Source organism: Camelus ferus, chromosome 14, assembly GCF_009834535.1.
Source record: "Camelus ferus isolate YT-003-E chromosome 14, BCGSAC_Cfer_1.0, whole genome shotgun sequence".
NCBI classification, from domain to species: domain Eukaryota; kingdom Metazoa; phylum Chordata; class Mammalia; order Artiodactyla; family Camelidae; genus Camelus; species Camelus ferus.
Window position 1 is genome coordinate 2,062,376 of NC_045709.1, and position 23,879 is coordinate 2,086,254.

At 35.9% G+C, this 23,879-nt stretch overlaps 1 non-coding gene across 1 annotated transcript; it reads left to right on the forward strand.

Annotated features, from left to right (window-relative positions):
* The first annotated feature begins 8,998 nt into the window (after positions 1-8,998).
* On the forward strand, positions 8,999-9,070 carry TRNAA-AGC. Its single transcript has one exon. It is a non-coding gene; the product is annotated as a tRNA-Ala (tRNA).
* Positions 9,071-23,879: the final 14,809 nt, after the last annotated feature.

Consider the following 23,879-nt stretch of genomic DNA (forward strand, 5'->3'; position numbering starts at 1 on the left):
GCTCTTCTAACGTACTGCTCTAATGATGTAGCACATAGAACAACTCCAGTGAGACTCCATTCTTTAGAACACTCTTACAAGCTTCACTGCTTAGTATATGAATGCACTTTCTGAAGCATTCCTACTTCGTATGTGATTAAATTTCCCTTTTCTGAAATATTACAAAAAAAGAGAGATATAGAAGAAAGATACAGAAAGATTGGGGGAAAGAAGGGAGAATAGGAATAAACCAATGCAGATATTTATATACTTTTCCTTCCACTTGGTCAGAGAACAAAAATAGTAAAGTACAATTCTATATAACTATTTCAAGCCTTTGACTTATAACTTGTGCCAAACATCTGTTGAATAGCCCAGTATAGTCTAAGTGACCTATGTTGTAGGATGGAAAATAAGAAATGGATCTTGGCAAGTGGGAAGTCAGTGAAGTCAGTCCACCATGATAATGAAGTGTTTCGGACATGCGTAAGGTGAGTACCAGCTTTTGAATGTTACATCTTCACGTTGGAAGAGAAGAGGGCCTGGTGGTATGAGATGTGGCAGGAGTAAACAATCTCTTGGATCTCATGTATCAGATATATGAAACATTCCCAACTGCAAACATGATAGCCAAGTTGGAGAAAAATATTTTGATTCTCGTCTACTCCCTCAAAACTAACTGCTACTGTAGGAAAATTAGTAGGAGAATGAAGAGGAGGAATAATAATAATAATTAATAATAATAATAATAATAATAATAATAATAATAATAATAATAATAATAATAACAACAATAGGTAATTTTTAATTGAGCATTTACTATGTGCCAAGCACAGTGCTAAGTATTTGCAAACATTCTTTTATTTAAAACTTGTAATAATTTTATCTCCAGATCCCATGCTTCTCATTACTCATCCATTTTGCTGTTTCTAACCACCAGCAAGCTTTAAAATAGGCTTTGCAAAGAAAAGAGGAGGAATTAAGGTTTAGTGCCTCGAATGTAATTCAGTAATCACTTTGAAACAGTACAGGTCAGTGCTGCCAGAAAAAGAGATGTTACTTTCAGTCCAGCTTCTGTGCATTTCTCTGGATTCTTTGTCAATGAAACACTGGTCTAAAGGGGGAAATGCACAGTTATATATATATTTTTAAACTTTAATGACTGCACAAATGAATAATGAATTTTCCAGAGGAAGTAATGTCTTATTCACATGCTGCCAGGCTAATAAAACAGAATATCCCCTTCCTGCATTTTACGTGGCACATGGGTTAGAACTTCTCCAAACTGGGTATGTTAAGGATTCAGAGTTGTGGGTATGACACTTCAGATATGGCTAATGTGTATCTGGGAAGGCATATCTCATCTGCATTGTAATTTTTATATGTGAGGAGCAGTCTTTCATGTTATCAGAGTGAAAATTCCATCTGCTCCTTGCTCCAGATACAGACTCAAAGCGGAAGCCACAGACCTTTAAAAATGCGTATTTGCTTTAAGAAACCATAATACATTTTCAGAATCCTCACATACTGAACCAGGAAAGATCATAGAAAACTCTAAGCCAACAAGAGCTAGTAAAGATGACAAATGTTCTACAGAGGGGGAAACAAAAGCATCCTGAATATCCCTGGTGAGTAAAGTGTCTCATTATTTAGTTTTGAAACACATCTTAGATTTTTTTTTCTCTATTGTCTCAGGTATAATTTCAAAGTCAGACAGATAATTGGAGAGTGGGAGAGCAGAAAGCACGTACTGTACATGACAGGGGTACATGATAGTGAGGAGGTTGGGGGAGGGCAAGAACAAATTTAACTTTAGATTCTTTTTAGAAAAAAAAATTATGACAGTTTATTAAATGAGAGGCAGTTACACACACCTCCAACATCTCAAAGTTCGAAGCAGCTGGTATGGCATTTTAAGATATTAAATATGCATGGTGGGCTGTTTCTTCAGAAAGTCATGTTAATCTCGTCTTTCCATTGTCTGTAGTAGACTTGATTTTTGGCGGGGGTGGGGCAGATATTTTGATCATCACAAATTTTCCAGAACATACTTACTCATTTGTTTTCTAAATACATGATAAAATGCATATACAAGCCAGCATACATGGCGGTGGTGTGGAAGATATTTTTTGATTGACTTTCTTTTTTCAGATGTTCATGATACTTGATGTCAATGTGGAGTAGAGATACATTTATAAAAAAGTATGAGCATAATTTTTATTTGTATATATTTGGATCTCCAAACTCTCATTACCTATTATTTTCCTCTTGATTCTCTTACCTGTACCCATGAGGCTTATGAACTTGAAGAACTTTCCGGAAGAAAAAGCACCTTTCAACTGCCCTTGATTGTTTTGTCGTTTTTGTTGTTGTTTTCCAAGGTTTTCTACTAGCCCCAAAGGTGTGCACTGTTTGAACAATTCAGTACTATTGTAGGGCTAGTCAATTGTAAACTAGTCTACTTTATGGAAACAATTGCCTAAAAATGGCAACTCAACATCTTAGAGTTATGAAAAGGAACTGGTGGAGGAGTACTTTATAAGGTTCCTTAATTCATTTTTTTAAACCAACACTACCCATTGGATTTTGTGAGGGTTAGAAAGAACATTAAATTCTGAACTAACATCATTCAAGTGAGTGCAAAGGTTTAAAAAAAAATACCTTCTGTAGTTGTAAGAGGTAATTCCAGTTCATGAAGAAGTCCTATATCAATAATTGATCAAAGTCTACAAAGATTGCTTTGTTTATTGGAGGAACAACCTTTATTTGTGTTTGCCGTCCTTTCCCACATTGAAGTGACCACCAAAAAGGAAAATTCAAATGATTTATCTAAGAGTTGGCAAACTTTTTTTTCTTTAAAAGACCAAACAGTAAATATTTTTGACTTTACATTAACTCCTGACTTGGCCATTACTGTTACTCACAAACAGCCATCTATAAGAAATAAACAGAAGGGCTGGGCTGTGTTGCAGTAACATTTTATTTACAAAAACAGGCATTGGCTGCATTTGACCAATGGACCATAGTTGGACCTAGTTATAAAACAGAATGATTAAAATGCAATCGATCCCTTGAAAAAGCAAGAATCTTGGCTAACTTTTAATGAAAACAACTGTTTTAATTCAAGATATTTTTAGAGTATCACAACTAGTCTTTTACCACAAATCTAATTTTTTGACTGAATTGATGGCTTAATATAGTTATATAAAATGGTTGTAAAAAAGGGAACTTTGATTTCCTATGTGCTTTCATGTCTTTATTATTAGTAGCATTACTGTTTGAGGTTTCTAAATTACTTAACTTCTATCTAACAGAACAGGTCAGTTTTCTTTTACCTTTCAGTGATTCCCCTAGTCAATAAACAGCTCAATACGGAGCTCTGAGGGATTGCACCAATTCGTGGTCTTTAAACCCTTCCTGAAAAGAGTCCTTACCCACATGAATTATTGAAATACCAGAGCAAACAGAACAAGCTACTCAAGTAGACATGTTCCACCATGCAGTTATCATACTGAGATTAATTTACAAGACAACCTAGGGAGAACAATTTTGGGGAAAAAAAAAAAAAGCTTTGTCCTTTCCGTATGGTTTTAAGGTGCATCATTATTGGATTCACAGCAGTATACAGCCAGCAACTTATCGACTTTGATGTTTCTGCCTACCTCTCTTCTCCTCTCTTGATATTACCAGGAGGTAGAGGGTCCTTGATTTGCATCTTCTGCTGCTTAAAGAGCCTATTTAGGGCCTTTTACTAGAATCAGCTAAGAGCTTTAGCTTCTTCAGTGGACACCTGAATTACCGCAGCATGGTACACTCCTCATGCAGACTGTGACCGCGTTCTCTTTACTTTATTATCTCGTTATCCTCTTAAGTATACTTTGCCCACTTACATTAGCAGAAACCCATTTCCTCCTTTCACTAACGATAGCCCAACAAATCTATTAAAACTTCCACAAGTGTTAAGTAAGGACAATCTACCATGTAGCTTGAATTAAGAAAGGTACACTTTTCATCGCTGATTTAGACCTTTCCTTTCCTTTCATCTCATTTACTCTCTACCATGCTGGCAAACAAAGAAATACGGGAGAGCACTTTACGTGTTTCACTTAACGGTGCAACACATTTTGTCTCCAACCATACCCCACGTCGCAAGATGTTAAATCTTACCTGGCATCAGTGGTTCATGCTTTGATGATTAATTACAAGTCTAATAGAAAAGATAAACAACCCATTGCAATTGCAGAACAGGAAAAGTACACTGTCTTAATCATGGATAAATTACTAAATCATACTCACCACAGGTGTGTAGGTTTATGTTACCAGCATCTGCTGTGAATCACATGAAGTTATTATTTTCATTCTACAGCACCAATGGGTGTTTATGGAAATAACTGTACACTATACAATTTTGATTGCACAGCGAGAAAAATAGTTATTTAGAATGCAATTTGGACTGCAGTATTTCTTTTTCGTTGCCTCTCATTTGGCAGCTTATCCTACTCAGATATTATCATCAATATGCCGTACATAAACTACATTCATCACTGGTACTTAAGCTTATTAACTAAACAGCAATTACATTTCCGTTGGAGGATTATGGGAATGAATGCAACTGAGTGTCACGTTTCCTTCTTTACAGCACAATGTGCTTTTTGTTGTTGACAACAAGCTATAATGTCAACAATCTGCCTGAAAGTATGTATCATCAAAGGCTAAAACAGCATTTTTATGAACATACTCATTTATAGACATTTTTTATAAAACTTTGTGTGTTCTAGTGTCAATTTATTTTGAACACAAACTTCACAGAAGATTAAATTATAGAAGATTCAAATATATTCAATTATAATTTGTATAATTTTACAAATTCATGAAGGTCCAATATTTAGGCAAAACCCCATCTTTATTTTTTAGGGTAACTTTTAGAGTTATCAAGACCCACTAACATGGTATGTAACTTCCATTCAAAAGCTACTGGTAACTTGTTGCATGTCTTGGTAACCCTTCGTCTCTCTGTTTGAGGCTCCTCCAGAAGAAACCGAGCCTTTCTGATTCCAGATCAGCTGAGAGCAGAGCCAAGACAAGTGACTTCTCTGCATTACATCCCCATGGCAGCAAGTCTGTCCACCTTATGATGGGTCCCTCTATGGTCTCTTGACAATGCTTAGTATCTGTGACAAGGAGAAAGCTCATTCTTCTCTTGTGACAAATTCCAGACCCGAGTCCAGAGGAAAGATCCCTGCCTGCCACCCAAATGGCTGGTGCAGTAGGCTGGTCTTCAGAGGCCAGGGCCGACATTTCCCATAGCAGGCAACATCACAGTGGACCCATTAAAGGGGACTACTTAAGGCTTACAGATATGGGTAGTATTAAAATTATCCAGATTTTTTTTTAAGGGTAAAATTGGAAAAGAGAGCCTGAGAGCTACTTCATGTAATGAGGGTAAAACTAGTTTTTTTGTTTGTGTGTTTTTTAATGAAAAAATGCTTCCCTAACCTGATGTAAATTTTATACTAAATGCTGGTAAATGTCAACATAGGACAAAAATCACTTTTATTGGGGAGGGGGAAAAATCACAAATGAAATCATTAGCTGCTACTACAACTTGTAAATAGTAAGTTGTAATATTTGAAGTAATGAAAGTCACATTAAGTTATTTTCACCTGAATTAACCAGGTTTATTGATATAATTACAATTTTGCTTCATTTGCATATATTAATAGAGATTTTGTATTCACTGTATAATGGTTTTATGAAGCAACCTGCTATGACTAAACGTGGGGCTGGCCAATTAAAAACCCAGGCTTTCTGTACAAGCTTCCGGCCACCTGAGTTTGCATGAGCTGTTCCTTCTGTATATCTAGACTTGTTCCTCCTGTCCTCGTGATTCCTCAGGGGATGAGACTGTAAGTTCAGATTTTTAATAAATCCTAGAAGCCTTCAAAGGAGGAAAACAAGTCTACATAAAATGATAATGAATCTGTCATTTCTTTTTTTTATTTTTAAAACTTATAATTGCAACCTTGCATTTTAGTTTAAAAATGTGTCACTGCTGTGTGGTCCAGATGTTGGGTTGACATTCCCACCATTAGCAAGAAGTGATTCATTCTCCACATGTGAAGTTACAATCCTCTGTCTATTTACTCTTTTAAGACAGCAAAATCCTGCTGACTTTTCACACTTTTGTATAGAGAAAGGCATATACATGAAAAATAAAATTATCACTTACTTCTTAAAGAAGAAATTTAGAATATTGATTCAGAGTAGACGTTCTCTGGAATGACTTTCCTCCAAATTTTAGACTGATTTTTCTTTCAGCTCTCAATTAACAGAATTTATTTAATTTATATTTCAGTTAGCTGTTTGAAAAAAAGACATTTTTAACAACCCTGGATTGTTTAGATTGTTGAGCACTGGATATTTTCCTCCTAATAAATATTATGTAGTTTTACCTTAATTTTATGCAGAGATTTCTACTCATGAATATTTAAGGAAGAAACATAATTTTGTTATTTTCTTCTGTCTCAAATATATATATATATATAAGTATATATAATAAGTGAGGTTTAATTAATGTTTTGTATTAGCGAGTGACTTTCTTCGTAGGGAAGATTCTGTATTTGAAAGCAAAAGTACTGGCTCCACACATGTACAAGTTACTAATTGGCATATATCGTTGATTCTTAACCTGTAGGTTATTATTATGATTATCGCTATTAATAGATTAAGAAATCGAGGCAGACAGTGGTTAAGTAAGCTGCCAAGGTTGAATGGCTTACAGTCAAGAGAGCAAAAACTCAAACTAAGGCCCTTGAAGTCCAAAGTCCATGTTTTTGCCCATCTCTCTATTGTCACTCTGGGCTATTGGCACAAGAATACAGAAGAATGGGGATACCATTTCCCCAAGATGGGAAAGGGTGTAGGCAAAGTAACTAGGGAGCGGTGGGACATGGCGGGGGTGTGGGAGGAAGAGAAGGAAGCAAGTGTTTTCATTTGGATACATTAGAGTGGAGGGAATGCTATGAATTGAACTGTGTCCCCCTAGAAGATGTTAAAGACTTATCCCCCAAGTACTTATAAATGTGACCTTATTTGGAAAACAGTCTCTGCAGATGATCAAGTTAAGATGAAGTCACTGAGGGTGGTCCCTAATCCAGTATAACTGTGTCCTTATTAGAAGGAGAAAGTTGGACATGGGCACAGGAAGAATGCCATGTAAAGAAGCAGGCAGAGATCAGTGTGTTGCATCTACCATTGAAGAAACACCCACAAATCCCAGAAAACCACATGAAACAAGGAGAGGGGTCTGGAACAGATCCTCCCTCACACCCCTTGGAAGGAACCAACCATGCCAACACCTTGATCTCAGACTGGTGGCCTCCAGAACTGGGAGGCAATATGTTTCTGTTGTCGCCTGGTGATTTTTGTTACAGCCACCATAGGACACTAATACAAGGCTCTGTACTCACCAAGTAGAATGAGGTGAACAGACAGTTGTATGTGTGAGTCTAAGTTCATGGCAGGAGCCTGGGCTTGATTTGGGTTTGAATAAAATGTACATACAATAAAATTATATTAAAAAGAGGCACACAAATCTACAGTTACTTTTTAGGAGATCTTGATTTCTAATTAGAAAATGATCTGATTTCTAATTAGAAAATGTCCTAGATCTGTACACATTTTTCCATGCAAAATTAATCTCACATTTTTCAAATTTAGCCTACTGGAAACCAGCTTAATTTTGGCCTAGCTGTATTTCTGTTACCAGCAAGACCAACATGAAACCTGCTTTGAAAACAAGTCACTGTATATAAGTATAAGGAACTAGTATTTGTTGAACATTTACTATATGCCAGGGATTGCATTGTGGACACTGCAGGCATATTCTTGCTTTAATTTTATAGTATCTCTTGGTTGCAAAAGAGAAATCAGTATTTTTTGCAGTTACCCAATTTATAGCCAAGTAAATGAGACAGAATTAATTAAGAGATGCCAAGCACATGGTAGGTTTTTAATAATTGTTTGTTTCCCCACCTTTATAGGTGGGTTATTCATCATGAGAACTATTAATATTATCAAGAATGTGTCAAAATAACCAAAATCATAATAGGCATGTGTCTAACTTCTGGTACTAGACTGAAGGAAATGTGTGTGTGTGTGTGTGTGTGTATGTGAAGCTTCTTAGCTGTAATCAACAATTTTGGATGGTAGAAGCAAAAAAATGAGTTTATGAAGAAGCTATCATTTAGCCAGATGAATCAACAGAACAAGAGAATCAGACCAATGGAATCTATGGAATCAGGCCCAACTTTACAAAACCATGTGCAGATTTCATGTGGTAAGAAAAGCACCACTACCTTTCAATCACCAGGTATTACAGCTTTCTCTGCTGTCAGGACTTGCACGGGAAATTCAGTTCTGCAGAATTCACTACCACTGCTTGCCACCTGGGAGAGAAATCCGTGGTCCCTTTTTCTGACGTCATTTGCTTCTGGGTCAAAGTCAGCACAATCGAGATATTGGAAGGAAGGAGGTCATGTGAATGAGTCTCTGTCACTAGGACACTTGAGAAAGCAGGAATGTAGCACGTAGATTTCTTTCAAAGGGAATGTTCCCTTACTCCCATGAGTTCCTTAACATTCCTAAATAAACAGAGATTTGGACAGCGCATGGTTGTAGGAGTGACACACTGTGTCTTATTCGTCTGTATATCCCAACACATAACCATACCAATATAACGATAAAATATAATAGGCACTTAATTTAATAAATCAAATAATATGAAACCTCAGGAATAATAACATCAATTGAGTGAATTTTTATGATCCACTTAAAAGTTATTCAAATAATTTTTTTATTACTTATTCAAACTTTAACCAAGGATCCCAATTTTGAAGCCATGCCAAATTTCATACTTAGACTTTTAACTGTACATAAGCAGGTTGTTCTCTTTTATCTACTATTGGCCAAACTAGTTAGATTGAAATGGATATTCAAAAATGTAAGTATTTTGAGGGGGGAGGGTATAGCTCAGTGGTAGAGTGCATGCCTAGCATGCATGAGGTCCTGGGTTCAATTCCCAGTACCTCCACTAAAAAAAATAAATAAATAAACCTAATTATCTCTCTCCTCCCTAAAATACAAAACAAAGCAAAAATTAAGAAGGAGGATATGGCTCAAGTGATAGAGGGCATGCACGAGGTTCTGGGCTTAATCCCCAGCACCTTCTTTAAAAATAAATAAATGAATAAACCTAATTCCCAACCCCCTCAAAAATTTTTTTAGCTAAATTTTTTTTTAATTTTAAAAATGTCAGCATTTTGTTCACATAATGAAAAATTGTGGTGAATTTATTAGAAAAATGCTATTATTTGACTCCTGAAGCAGTAATTTCTCATTGGATTTCATTTGTCAGAGAGATAAAGCTAAAGCAAAATCAGTGTAACCCCACTCACTTGGGATAGAAAGTAATTAATAAGTGGATCTGGGGAAACGTTTTGGCCAAACACTCTGGAGAACTAACCAATTAACAGAGCATCTCACCACAGTCTCTGAACATCATGCATTCATTATTTAGCATGTATTTACTGATGCACTAGCACAACGTGCCAGGCATGGTATTGAACTGGGGGTGTGTACACAAAAGTAAAAAACATACAAAAGTAAAGCAGCATCACATTTCCCCCTTAAAAGGCAAACAAGTAGAGAAATTCTACTTTCAAATAAATGCTATTGCAGTTCCAGAATGTTGAACTAATCAGGAAGTTATTTTTGCTTAAATTATTATACATGCTGCTGTATCACTCCAGATGTAATTGTTAAGTACAGTTTGTGTCTTTTCACTCTTTACCATATCCTTTCTTTTGGCCTTTCCTTCCATATGCTTGTCTCTCTCCTGCCTGTGGTTTTTCTATTTCTATCTCCCTTTAAAAAAAAGAGAGAGAGAAAGAAGAAAAAAAAAAAGATATCACTTTGTCTGCTGTGCACTAAACTGAATAAGGAAATGGTATCCATCAACTTTATCTCTTGGCACCAGTCTTCCTGGTAATATATAGCACGCTACTAATTTTCAGGTGAATAAAACGTCCTTGCCACCTGACTGTGGATATATGGATATAATCTTTCCTTTTGTATGTGTTTTTTACTGTTTTTTTTTTTTTATGGAACTTTCAAACAAAAGTACTTGACAAGGGAAAGAAAAGCTAATTCATTCTTTGTCTTCTTATTCTTAAAGGACAGGACATTAGAGTATTTGTCCACTGGTCTACATTGAGGTTATCTTCCATGCCATTAGCTCCTCCTTCAGGCTAGACTTTTACATGGGCCAGAAGGACCAAAATTAAAAGATCTGGGGGGAGGGAGGGAGAAAGTGAACAAAATTACTGCTTGACATAAGATGCCATCTACACAGATGTGTCTGCACTCACATGGTGCTGTCCATCGCCACAACATCTGAAATCAGAGGCAGGCCAAGGGGAGGTCAAGGACAGGTGCCTTTGCAAGTTTTGATGCAGCGTCAATTCTAGGATTTCCCTGACAATATTCATCCAGCCAATAGTGGACTTCACCAAACCTTTCTCCTTTCTAGCTAACTAGTAAACTGGACATGTGGTTGAATCATGAACTTGGACAGACTGATGAGTTTGGGAAGAGTAATCATCTTGTGCGACTGTTTTCAAGTTCTGAAAAACTATAAATTCAGTCAAGGAAAGGCAGCATTGGAGGCCCCAGAGTCAGGGATTTACAGATATTTTCTATCTATCATCTGCAGTATTTTTGTTCCTACCAACATTCCAAAGGCAGGATGCTATACTATCACCAACTCTGCAGCAAGAGTCAAAAAAGGGAATGTGGTGAAATTTAGAATCCTGAGTGTCTGAAGTCACCACCAGTTTCGAGGCATACTTTATTTACCCATATAACACTTTTAAGTACAAATTCCAGGGACTAAATGCTGAAAAGTCTTTAGGACCTAGACAGGTCATATGAGAGTGAGCTGAGGACACTATGCCCAATGCGCTCACCTCTAGGGGGCAGCAGCTAGTCAGCTCTAACCCAATACTGCCCTGTGGGAATGAAGGCCAGGGATAGTGGGTCAGTGGTTTTTTCATAGTAAACCAGAATATTTTAAATATACATCAGAATATTTATGTAAAACCTCCCAAATTTTACATTTAAAAATGTTTCTAAATGTTGTTAAAACGTGTCTTAATTTTTTAAATGTTGGCAAATAATTTTAAAATATTTGAATGTGCAGAACAAAGCACATGTGCAGACCAGGTTCTTAACTGCTGATTCAAACACGTTGATTTCTTCTTGTTTACATGACAGGCAACTAAGCCTGCTGTTTTTGCTTTTTTGCTAATCCTTAGGGGAGGGAAGCAAAATATCAAAATTTTAACCAAATCTTTTAAATTAATGCAAATGTCTTGAGTTAGCATCTCTGAAAGTTCTAAAGCATCTAGTCTGTTCTAGGGCAACCAAAATGTACGAACTCTATTTTACTCCTCTGTAATGTCCTTGCCACCTTTCAAAAATCCAATTTCTATAATTCTGTGAGTCACTGAGCAAAAGAAAAGAAAATTGTACCTTTTGAGAACATATTCCAAGACTAAGCCAACATTAACAGAGTTTATAAAATTCCCTAATCTAAACTCAAGAATATTCAGTCAAGATATAACTTTCATTTTCTTTTCCCTCAGATGAACATATAAAGCCTTCAGAGGTCCCACATTTCTTTTGAATCTGTAATATAGACAAATGTTTATATTCAAAAATTGATATATATTTCACTATATCCTGACAGCACAATGCTGTCATCATCTTGTTTGTCCATGTTAATTTCTGTTCCTTTAAAGACTTTTAGAATTCCTAAATTCTTTTAGAATTTGCATATTGAAGGTTTTTTTTTTAATGTCATAACACTAAACATATTTTGGATGCTTCTCTCTGATTATATTCAGAACAATGCCTACCTATATAATGTACATTTTTCTTAGAAAATTATACCCAGTAAATAATTTTTTTTGATAGGACTTAATGCAACCAGAATATAATAAACCCAGAAAGGGAAAATGATGGTGAAGATGACAACTGTAACAGACTCTTAGCAGTGGTGACTCCAGTAGATAGGACTGCAATGTGCTTAACCTACTGCCTCAGGTTTCACCCTGCATCAAATTATCTAGAAATGTGTCCAATATCATATATATAATTAGAAAAATCTATTAAAAGAAAAAGAAAATCTTTTGACTACAAACCACATAATTTCTTTTCCAGTAGCCTTTGCTCTGCATCATAACTTAATCATACAGGGAAACTTTTCAGCCCTTTCTCAGACCCCAAAGCAATGTACAACAGGATACATCTCTTTGTGGATAATGTGACTCTTACTTTACTAAGTCATGGGTTCATGTAACAAGACAAAATTTCATGCTTTCTTTCCATTTTTGTTTTCATTAAAATTAATAACGTACTATGTCAATTCTTAGGATCAATTTCCTTTGTTTTTGGACAAGTCTTTAGTATGACTTTATATATACTCACATTAAATGGAAGATAGTGTCTTCAAATGTACTTAAATCTGTCCTTTGATCTACAGAAGATAATAATCAATTTGAGTTATAAAGGCATATTATCTCTAAATTTTTCCTCCTAAAAACTGAAAAATTCAACTGGGGGCCATTTGACCTCCATAGCATTTCCTTTTTTCTCTCTCTCCTTTCTCTTTCTGTCTCTCTTTCTTTCTTCCTTTTATTTTTCTTTCCTTTCACTCTCTCTTTCTTTTCCAGGTTTATTGAGGGATAATCGACAAATAAAATTATAGTGTATTTAGTGTAAAATGTGATGATTTGATGTTAAGTATATATTGCAAAAGGATTCCTCCATCAAGTTAACTGACACACTATCCATCACCTCTATATTTACTTTTTTTTGGTTAGAATATTTTTCTACTCTATTAGCAAGGTTCACTTATACAATAATGTTAACAACTATAGTCATCATATTATGTCCTCAGACCTTATTCAATTTATAACTGAAAGTGTGAAACTTTTTACCAAACCTCTTCTATTTCTCCCATCAATCAGCCTCCTGGAAACCACTTTTCTACATTCTGTTTCTGTACGTTTGACTCTTCTGTTTTTCAGTTTCTACATATAAGTGATACCATGCAGTTTTTGTCTTTCTTTCTCCAGCTAATTCCACTTAGAATAATGCCCTCCAGTTTCTTCCATGTAGTCACAACAGTATGGTTTCCTTTCTTTTAAAGTTTTTATAATATTCCATTATATATAATATATAATGTTTTTATCCATCCATCTGTCAGGTATGGAAACAACCCAAGTGTCTGTAGACAAATACATGAATAGCATTTTTTTTTTTAATTTTGAATCATCACTGCTGGCCTGATTGTTCCCAAATTTATCTGCATATTGGAATCACCTGGAAGGCTTTGAAAAACACTCATAATTTGGATCCACCTGTAGAGATCATGATTTAATTGGTTTGGGGAGTGTCCAAAGATTTGGGACATATTAAAAGCTTCCCAGAGGAATTTAATGGGGAGACAAATTTGGGGGCCACTGTAATTGTTCAACATCATGGATCTTTTATAGATAATTCCTGAGTATTGGCGATCTTGCAAAGTGTCTGTATCTCAGAGAAAAGGCTAAGTACACAAAGATGTTCTAAAGAATTCAGCTTTCCTAAAGGATCATAACTAAAATGGCTTCACAGAAGTAACTGTAAAAAGAAGTTGCACAAAGAAAAGTAATGGGGGATAGGAGGCATGGTTCTGGACAGCAGTCCCAGAGAAATCTTGTGTGTGCCAATGAATTTGGAGCCATAAGATTCTCTTCCTTCTGGATGAAGCCTTAGGCTTATCCACATTATTGTGAGAACAAAACACCAATTCCAATGGACCAATTGAGCACAACATTTTGAGAAAATGTAGATAATAGTTCTATAAAGATATACAGTATTTATGAGAGCATTTCATTTAATGGTATTTAATTTAGTTGGCAGTATATAAAGAGGCTAATAATTACATTGGTGCTTAATGTACTGGGAACCACATTACAGCAATCCTATACAAGAAACAAAGTATTGAAAGAAACAGCTTTGTATGCAGTGTAAGTTAAATGAATATTTTATTGTGCACCCTGGGTGCCTGATAAAATGGAATTTTTTTGGTTATCATAGTTCAATACCAAGGATAATGTAATAAGTACTTGGGGGTGTCATGTCACAATTGTCTCTTTTCCTTCAACACAGCTTGCCATTCAGTAAGTAAGGACACAGCTGCTAACAAAGGAAGAATTTGATATTTATTCATTACCCACCACTATTTCATTGCCCCTCAAACCAGATAAATTATAAGGGTTATTTTAACAACTTCTGCTTCAACTAGTAATAAGGAAGCTTTCAATTCAGCCCCAAAATGTGTTACATTGAATGGAGCAGAGTCTTTCAAAGTAGCTACTATTAGACCCAAACTTTAAACTTTAGAAAGCATATGCACAGTTATTGACACATTTTAAATTTAAGGAAAAAACATTGAAAAGAATAGTATAATTCTGTTGCTGTATTTAATGCTGACTTTCTTACCAAGTTGACTTAAACTTATGTGCCTTTTCAAGAGGTCTACATCTAAGAGCTATCATTTATTTGTAAATACACACTTTAGTCCATCAATTAAAAGTATACACTATTGAGAGAATTTACATTATTGTATATCAAACATAAAACAATTTTCTATCATGGTAGTTATATGTGATCTGATAGACATTCAAGTGGAGTATGCGTCAGATGAGTGAAAGTCTAGAAGAGACTGGAGATCATGTCATCCATTTCTTTCAATTTTTAGATTAATGTATCGAACATTAACTCAACAGATATTTAATAAGAATCCACTGGTAAGTGCAGATGTAGAAACGAAGACACAGAGAACCAAGATGACTCACCCAACAGCCAAACTGAAACAGAGAGCTAGGATACTTGGCCTCCAGTTCAAGGATAGGTACACTTGTTACTACCACCACCTGCACTTGCTGCTGGATCAATCTCCCCAGATCACTTGTTCAACACGTTTTTAAGTTAAAAATTTAAATACACTAAAAAACTGAAAGTTCAAAGTAAAATTTAAACTGAATATTCATACACCCACCACCTCGATTCTCCCATTAACATTTTGTTGTTGCCTTACCACCTGTCTAATCATCTATTACCCCTCTATTGTGGATTATTCAAGATAATTTTAAAATCCATTTCAAACTGAATTGCAGGCATCAGTATACTGCCCCCCAAATACTTTGGCACACGCATCATTTACTAGAGTTCAACTTTATTACCTGTAATGAAATAAACCAATCCTAAGTGTACATTCACTGAGTTTTGACAAATGCACCTACCTATGTAGAATCCCTGCCAAGATATTGAACATTATAGTCGCTCTAGAGCAGGGTAGCAATCTATGGCCAGCTGGTCAAACCTGGCCCTTTAACATTTTTTGTAAAGAAATTTTATTGGGACACAGCCACACACATGTGTTTACCTGTCCTCTACGGCTGCTCTTGCACTATAATGAAAGGGTTGAGTAGTTGCAACAGACACCATTAGGCCCACGAAGCCTAAAATAGTTACTCTATGGCCTTTAACAGAAAAAAGTTTGGGTGTGCTGCTCTAGAAAGTGTCCTCATGGTTCTTTCTGGTCCATCATTCAGCTCAAGAATTTCATCTAGGTGGAATCATGCCATATGCACTATTTTGTGCATTGCACTGTTGTTGAGATGCATTTGTTTTGCTGCGTATTTCTGTAGTTTATTTTTATTGCTAAGTGGTATGCCAATGTGTAGATATACCCCCATTTGCTTATTTCCTATTGATCTGGCCTAGTTCCAGTTTTGACCTATTACAAATAAAGCTAGTATGAATACCTTTGTAAAAAATTTTCATTTCTCTTGGGTAAATACCTAGCTCATGAAATAGATGTATGTATATTTTTATAAGAAATTGCCAGACTGATTCTCAGAGTGAGAATACAATTTTATCTGCCTACTAACAATGTATGACAGATCCAACTGTTCCACATTCCATGAACACATTTGGTGTTGTCTTTTTTCTTTTAATTTTTTTTTTTTTTTTAGCTATTGTAGTGGATGTGTAGTGGTAGCTCGTTTTGTCTTTAATTTGCATTTCCCTAATGACTAAAGATGTTGAAGAACCACCTCCACACAATCTTTAGCGATGTCCTTAACTATGAGAAGCATTTTCCTCTGAAGTTCCATACATTTCATATGCATCATTATTATGGATTAGATCACATACCTTTGTTTATAATAATTTGAATCAAAGAGTGCAACCCTAAATTTCTTGTGATGCAAATGCAACCAAAGTTTGGCTGAAAGAATTTATTAAATGATTGGTTCATTCATTCATCACTTCCTTCATGGAATTTATTTTTACTGATATCTTCCTATTTGGTTTTGTTATTGCCACTGCTATTCTAGGATCAGGAATTATGACAGTGAATGAAACAGAAAAGGTCTTTGTCCTTATGGAGATTCCACTCCAGAAAGGGAAGACATCAAATACATAACTATATAAACTAAAACAAACAAGGTGTTACTGATAATGAAGGGAAAAAAAACAATAAAATAGGCAGAGAGAAGTGGGTGCTTTTTAGGACAATGGGAATGTCGGAGAGCAAAATTTGTCACTTTAAAATGTCTCTTTGGCATGTGGATCATTTATTTCAAGCAGAAAACAATCAGGGCCCAAAAAAGTTCAGGAAGAAACTGGCCTTTCCCATTAGCTGCCTAAAGAATTTAGATAGAGGCTTATTACAGGAAAAGAGCTATCACCAAAGACAACAATAGTATGCTATATATATATATATATATTTATATATATATATATATATATATATAAAATTATATATAGTGTACTATATATGGTTTAGTAGATAACTAGGTGCGGTTGACAGGGAGGCACCAAGCAAAGTCTGTATGTTAAAATTCCTCTCCATGTCCCATTGTCTCTGCATGGCCCAGCAGACATTAATTTCAGACATCGGCTTTTCCATCTCCATGCTGATTACCTTCCTCCCCCTTGACATCCCAAACTCCTACCCACACCTCCTCCTTTGTCTTTAGCTGAAGTGGTGTTTAACCTGAAGGCTTCAGCCCTTTGGGTGAATTAGTTTTTCTGGGTCTCTCCCATGTATACATATAATTTAGGTTTGTTTGATTTTCTCCTGTTAATCTCCCTCATGTCTGTTTAATTCTTAGACAGAGCAGAAGAACCTAGACTGGTAGAGGAAATTTTTTCCCTCTCTGACAGTAGTTTGTACTGAAATCTAGTCGCTGAATTGGACATGGGCTTCCAGAATCTATTCTCTCTTCTGCTCTTCTTTCTAAAAAAAAACCCCAGTTTTGTTCAGGTTCCCCCCCTCCTTCCTGATACAAGAGTTGAACCACCCCACCTCCAGGAAGGTGTCTAGTTGGTCTAAGGTAGCCCCACCCCAGTGAGCACATCGGGAGGCCAATGAAATGCTAGGGAGCTTTTGGCAGAGTTCTTCCTGGATCGTTCAGAAGTGATTACATAAACAGCTTATTTTTCTTTTACTCTTTGACATGTTCAGAACTGAGAACTGTAACTGTTTTAGCTATTTCACTACCAGACTGAGATACATAGAGGCTGTTAAATCTCAGAGCATCTCAGAAGAATGAGTGTCTGGATTAAATCAGAACTGCAGTCTGCTCTACCTCCGGACTTCTTCAATTGTATGATATAATAAATTTAAACCTTTTGAATTAGATTCTTGCCAGCAAAATAACTGATACGAACTAGCAGGATAATTTACAGAGACAGGTACAGGAAGAATCAGAGGCAAAGCAGCCCATTCAAGGGGATCAGCAAGTGTAAAAAAATCACTGAATGACCACATTCAGTCATCACAAAAGATGGAATTATCAATGAAAAGTAAAAAGAGGATGGTGGGGTTGAGGAGAGTGGTAGAGGATAAAGTTACCTGGCTTAGCAAGGACTAAATTACAAAGATACTGAAAGGCAATTGTCAAGAGGTTGGATTTTATTCTATGTGTAACAGGAAAACACTGACAATTCTAGTTAAGCAGTGAATTGATGTAATATGTATTTTTAAAATCCCATTCTGGTACTTCTGCAAAAAATACATAATAAAAGTTGAAAGTAAACCTTTATTACTATAGCACCTAATATATATTTTTGATAAATGAGTAAATGTGTAAATGACTAAAATAACATAATTCTAAGGCAAAATTAACTAATAAGTGAAGGAGGGCATTTTATATTGATATAAGGCATATTTTACAATATAGATATGAAAATAATAAACATGTTCTGAACATCATGGCATCAAAATATATACATAAAAATACTACCAAAATTATGAAGAAGTATTTACAGAATCTCGCAGTCACGAAAGATCAGCTATGTAAAACTTACGAGCTTAGAGGATATTTGAATAATATTATTAATTACGTTGCTTTAGAAAAAGTGATGATACAAATTGACTTTTCCTTACATAAAAGAAGTCTGGTTGAATGCTAGTCTGGTACCTCAATTATGACTTTAAAGAACCCAATTTTTCTTTCTTCCCGCGTATTCTTAGCTTATTGTCTCTCTTCTTAATTGTTACAAGATGGCGGCTGTGCTTTTAGTCATATTCGAGCTCCAGAGAGTAAAGGCTATTACAGTTATAGGTGTCAAAGTAAAGGCTTTATCACACACCTCTTAGCAGATAAGAGGGTCACACTGCTACCTCTGGCTGCAAAGAAGCATGGAAAATTGATGATCTAGCTTTCCAGCGTAGTGTGCTCCTTGTATGGGAATTCACAGGTTGACATTTATCGTTCTAGTCAACATCCAAATTTCCAAGCCTCTATAGAACTCTAACAATAATTATCTATATACCAGACCTTTGCTTCCCACAGTGAAATATATTTTAAAAATGAAACAAGGAGAACAAACAAGTAAAAAGAAAAAAACAAAAACCTAAATTTCAAAGTAAGTATGGTTCAAAAAAGAAATCTAAACTACCGTGATGTGGAGCCTTGCCTGGCTTCTGTTTTTATAAAGATTTTTTTGTTAATAAGAAGTTTGAAGGAAACTGCCATTCTAAAGTTGAAGGTAGTTATTCTTCAAATTGTGACTTAAATTCACTTTGGTGAAAGCAATTTGAGAGCATTATCCAGTTACAGAGATGTAAAGAAAGGAAGGTATCTACCCATTGTTCTTGGACAAGACATTGTTAAGTGACCATTTTCCTAAACTCCAATGTGAAGTGTTCAGGTTTGATCACCTAAATTGCTTTGAGAGGCCAACTGACCACAGCAGTAAATAGCTCCCTGTTGGGGGGTTGGGGAGTCTCTGGAAACTAATTTAATACCTGTTCATTAGAACCTGTGCTATAGGAACTTGGGGAATTCTCTTTAATACTCAGAGACATAGGTCTTCAAACCGGTAGATGGAAGGTCAAGTAAGATTTTGTTTGAGAATTTAAAAGGAGAGTGAAATGATGGCTTGTACACAGGCAAGGTTTTTATTGTTGCTGTTGTGGTTCAAGCTCTAGCTCACTATCTGAAAAACAGATACTAGAAATTGTTATTTTTAAGACAATCTTTATCTGTCTGGTACATGGCTGGGATTCCAGTGCTTAAAACCGTACTAAGCACATGAGCTGGAGTGAGTGATTAGTCTCTTAAATCAATAAATGAACAGATGAACAAATTTATTAAAGATGAAATAGAAAAGACTACATCCAAGACTAATGAGGTGCAGCCAAAGCTACAATTAGTGGAAAATCCATAAATTTAAAAGCTGTAATTATTTTTTTAATTGAAATTCAATGAACTCAGCATTCTCCTTAAATATTTGAACATGATATAATCTTAAATAAAATGTAAGGTACAAACATATGTATAAAATTAAATCTTAATGATATAAAAATTCAGGCTTATTCATAAAAAAGAATGTAAGAAAAGGATATATATGTATATAAATATATGACTAAAGGAATAAAATACAACTAAATATAATAGATACTAATCTTATTTATGGGAATCTTATTTTATATTTTATCACCTCTGATGAAAATTTAAAAACATTTATATAAACTTTATGATTACATAAATGATTTTTATAAAACTTAGCACATGAACATGTATTATAGAAATAGAATTTAAGGGATAATTTAGACCAACTCTCCCATTTACCCCTCCAAAAACTTCTGAGAGCATAAAAATAAAGTATCTTGTTTAAAGCCAAGATACTTAATTTAATTCAGCAAATAATTTGTAAGAGTCTTTATGCGGCAGGCATTATGCAAGTGCCAGGAATACAAATTGACCCTCTCCTCCAGGTATGAGATTCTAGTGAATATTTTAGATAAAGAACTAGATTGACATTTGATTTGTGCTATAATATAGGAGAAGACAGGGTGCCATTTGAAGACTAGTCCAGGTCAAGTGATTAGAAGATAAATATACAAATAGAGAATAAGTTGGGGGAGGGTGTAGCTCAGTGGTAGAGTGCATGCACAAGATCCTGGGCTCAATCCCCAGCACCTCCATTAAATATAAATAAATAAGCCTAATTACCTCCTCTCCCCCCAAATTTTTTAATTTAAAAAAAGGGAAATTAAAGTCACTCAAGCTGATAGCAAGGATATGACACAGTTTGGTCTATCTCCTTCTTAACATCAATGATTCTTTCTAAAAATCAGATGCTCTGAACAAAATCACTAACCACCACCTCTTTTCCATTATCAGTGCTGTTTCATCTTGCAGTCATCACCTGCTTTCCACAACAATTCTGCATAACACTCCATCCTCATACTCGTTAGCTTACAAAAATTATCATTTATTTCTTGCTCACATATATTTGTTGGCTAACCCGGGCTGAGATGGACAAGGGCTGGTTCAGGCGGTGGGGTGAATCCCAGCCTGCTGCATGTCTCATCGTCCTGAGACCACCAGCTCTCCCAGGGGCATGACACTCTCACAAAGGATGACAGGGGTACCAGAGACCATGCCGAACCACACAAATTCTTCTGTATCCTGTTATGCGATGGTCATGAAGGTGTGGCTATAGAGGAGACAGAGGAGAGGCTCAAGAGAACAAAAGTTTATTATATCACAGGTCCTAGAAACAGGAGGCACACAGCATGCCAAGCAGGGACACATGGAGAAGGTGGTCAGGAGGCAGAAAGCAGGAAGGAGGGGGAAACTGAGGCTGTGGCAGGGTAAACAGTTTAGAATTGGCTAGTCTGAATATTCTGATTAGCTCTACACTACAGGAGTGGTCCCTAGTGTCCAGGTACCTAGTCCTGGGACGTTTAAGGCAGCAGAATATTGCCTCTAAGGGTATATAAGCCAGAGTGGAGATAGGGTCCAAGTTGGTTCTTTGGAAATCAAAGGAAGCTCCAGGCTGAGTCTTTCTCTGTCTCTAAGAATTGGTTGGGCCGTTGAGGGGCAGTCTCTCCCCAGCCAAAAGGATTTTTAAGATGCCAAAATATCATAATATATAGATAATTTTAAATATATGTATATATATATAAACAATCCACAGGCATGGTTTAGACGACTGCTTGCCATGCATTTATGACTGTCCCATTGGCCAGAATCAGTCATTAGTCTATGTCCACATACAATGTCATGGTCAAGGTATGGTCCACACCACTTCAACAGGGTATTGAAGAATCTATTGCACATCTCAATCCAAAATCCTCAGTTTCCCAAAATATAACTAAAACACAAAGATGTCTATATCACAAAATAATCTTATAAAAATGTTGACAGTTTTCTCATTGCCAATTAACATGGTTTCAATGTGTTTATGAACATGTTTTGTATATGTGGTAACATCTATTTTTACGATCTTTCTCAATCTCCTTACTGCTCGTGACCTTCTTCAAGTATCTTACAGAATAAAGGCTACATATGAAAGCCACTGCGGAAACACATTCAGGACAGGCATTCGAGACAATTGAATTGTTCACAGTGAGGTGATACTGGGCACATCTCTCATGGGCAGTGGTCCCCAAGGAGCACATACTCTTTGTGACATTTGGTACATTTCTCAATTTGTATAAAAGTGGGTCTGACATTCCAGCAACTGTATTTGGATTGTAAATGAAGAATTTTCCTGCAAGTTATTTTGTTTAAAAAAAAAAAAGTCTCATTGAACTTTGGGAGCATAAATACATTTTTTTGTCTTACATAAACGTTGGTTGAGAAACATTGTTTTGAGAGATAGATATGTTCTATGAAGCTGGAACAATAAAAACTAAGAAACATTCCTCTAGAAAAATGTTAACTAGGTAGATATCCTGTGAGTTTGCCTATATGTCAAGACTCAGAATTTAAAGTCAAGGATTAAAACATTAACTTGTGTATTAAATCTAGGTTGATATTAAATATAAAATGAATCATAATGTTATGTACCAATATGAAAAGAAAAACACTACAATTATATCCCTGACTGAGTTGCATCATATTGGGGATGTTAAAATGTGGGGGAAAAAATGTCTTTTAAAATCTATGCACGAAGGTTGTTCAGTACGGCTGGATCATATAATACAAACATGGTGGTTGAAAGAGATAATTGATGATTGCCATTGATTTAACAGGGCTGCATTATGTTAGATATTCCAAGCCAAATGCACAAATTAAAACTGGGACTTTAAAATCAAGAGAGACAAAAAACCACTGTACAGTTCTAAGTGGGGGACTGTCTTGATAATTTTTTTTTTAATTTTAGAAAATGTAATTTTGCTTGCAGTACAGAAAAAAGGAACAGGCATTCAGGTAGGAGTATGGGGCCAAAACTGAAGGGTATGGCCCCTGTTATAAAGCTGGGGCAGTAACCCAAGAGAGAGGTGATGGTAGCCTGAACTAGGATCATGGCAGTGGACTTGGAAAAGAGTGAACAGATTTCAAGATCACACAGGAGTTAGAGTCAAAGCTGAGATCAGAACATTCATTCATTCACTCGAGACCAGAACATTCATTCTTTCATTCATTCAACCTTTATTGGTGACACATGCATACAAAAGATACAGACATTAAAGACATACTCTTGTTCCTTGAGTAGCTCTTGGTCTGATGAACCAAACCTAGCTAGAGTGACTCATTTCACTCTGTGATGTTTTAGCTCCTGACTTTTGAGAAGAAAAGAGTTTGGGATCTTGATACCTTGTGGGGTAAAAATTCAGCCCTAAAAACCTCCATCACTTTCTCTAAAGTGGTCCTTCCCAGAGCTGTCAGGGTCCTCTCACCTTCAGATGGGAAAGGAGTGGAATGAAAGGTAAGCTGTAGTCTTCATGAGGATTCCTCGCCCCCGTGTAGATGGAAGGGGGTGATGAGGAAGCTCCAATACTGCCTCCCCCAATTTTGACTTTGGCACCAGCACCAGCCTTTGAAGTCTCTCCTTGCTCTCTGTATTCTCTTTATTTCGCCCTGTTACCACCACTGTTACTCTGTTACTGCTATCTTAGCAATAGAAATAAATGATGGCTGAATTCCAAAGGATGGTGCAAGGCTGTGGAAATTCTGACTAAAAAATTACATCTCTTACGTGATTAAAATACTCATCTGATTTCATCAGGGTTTTTTTTTTCCCCCAGATGGGATGGGAGAGGGTGGAGTTCGGTTACTTTGTTTTAAAATCTTTGCTGTTGGAGATGAAAAGAAAAAAGTCATTTGTTATTATTCCCCACTGCTTCTTCCTGAGGTGTCTGGAGTTCAGCAGAGGAGAGGAGCAGCTGTAGTAAAAGCAGCAGCAATCTCTCTTTTAGACAAATCGAAACATCCCCCCAATAAAAACCCCATCATCCACATGTTCCATAAAACCACTGCTCA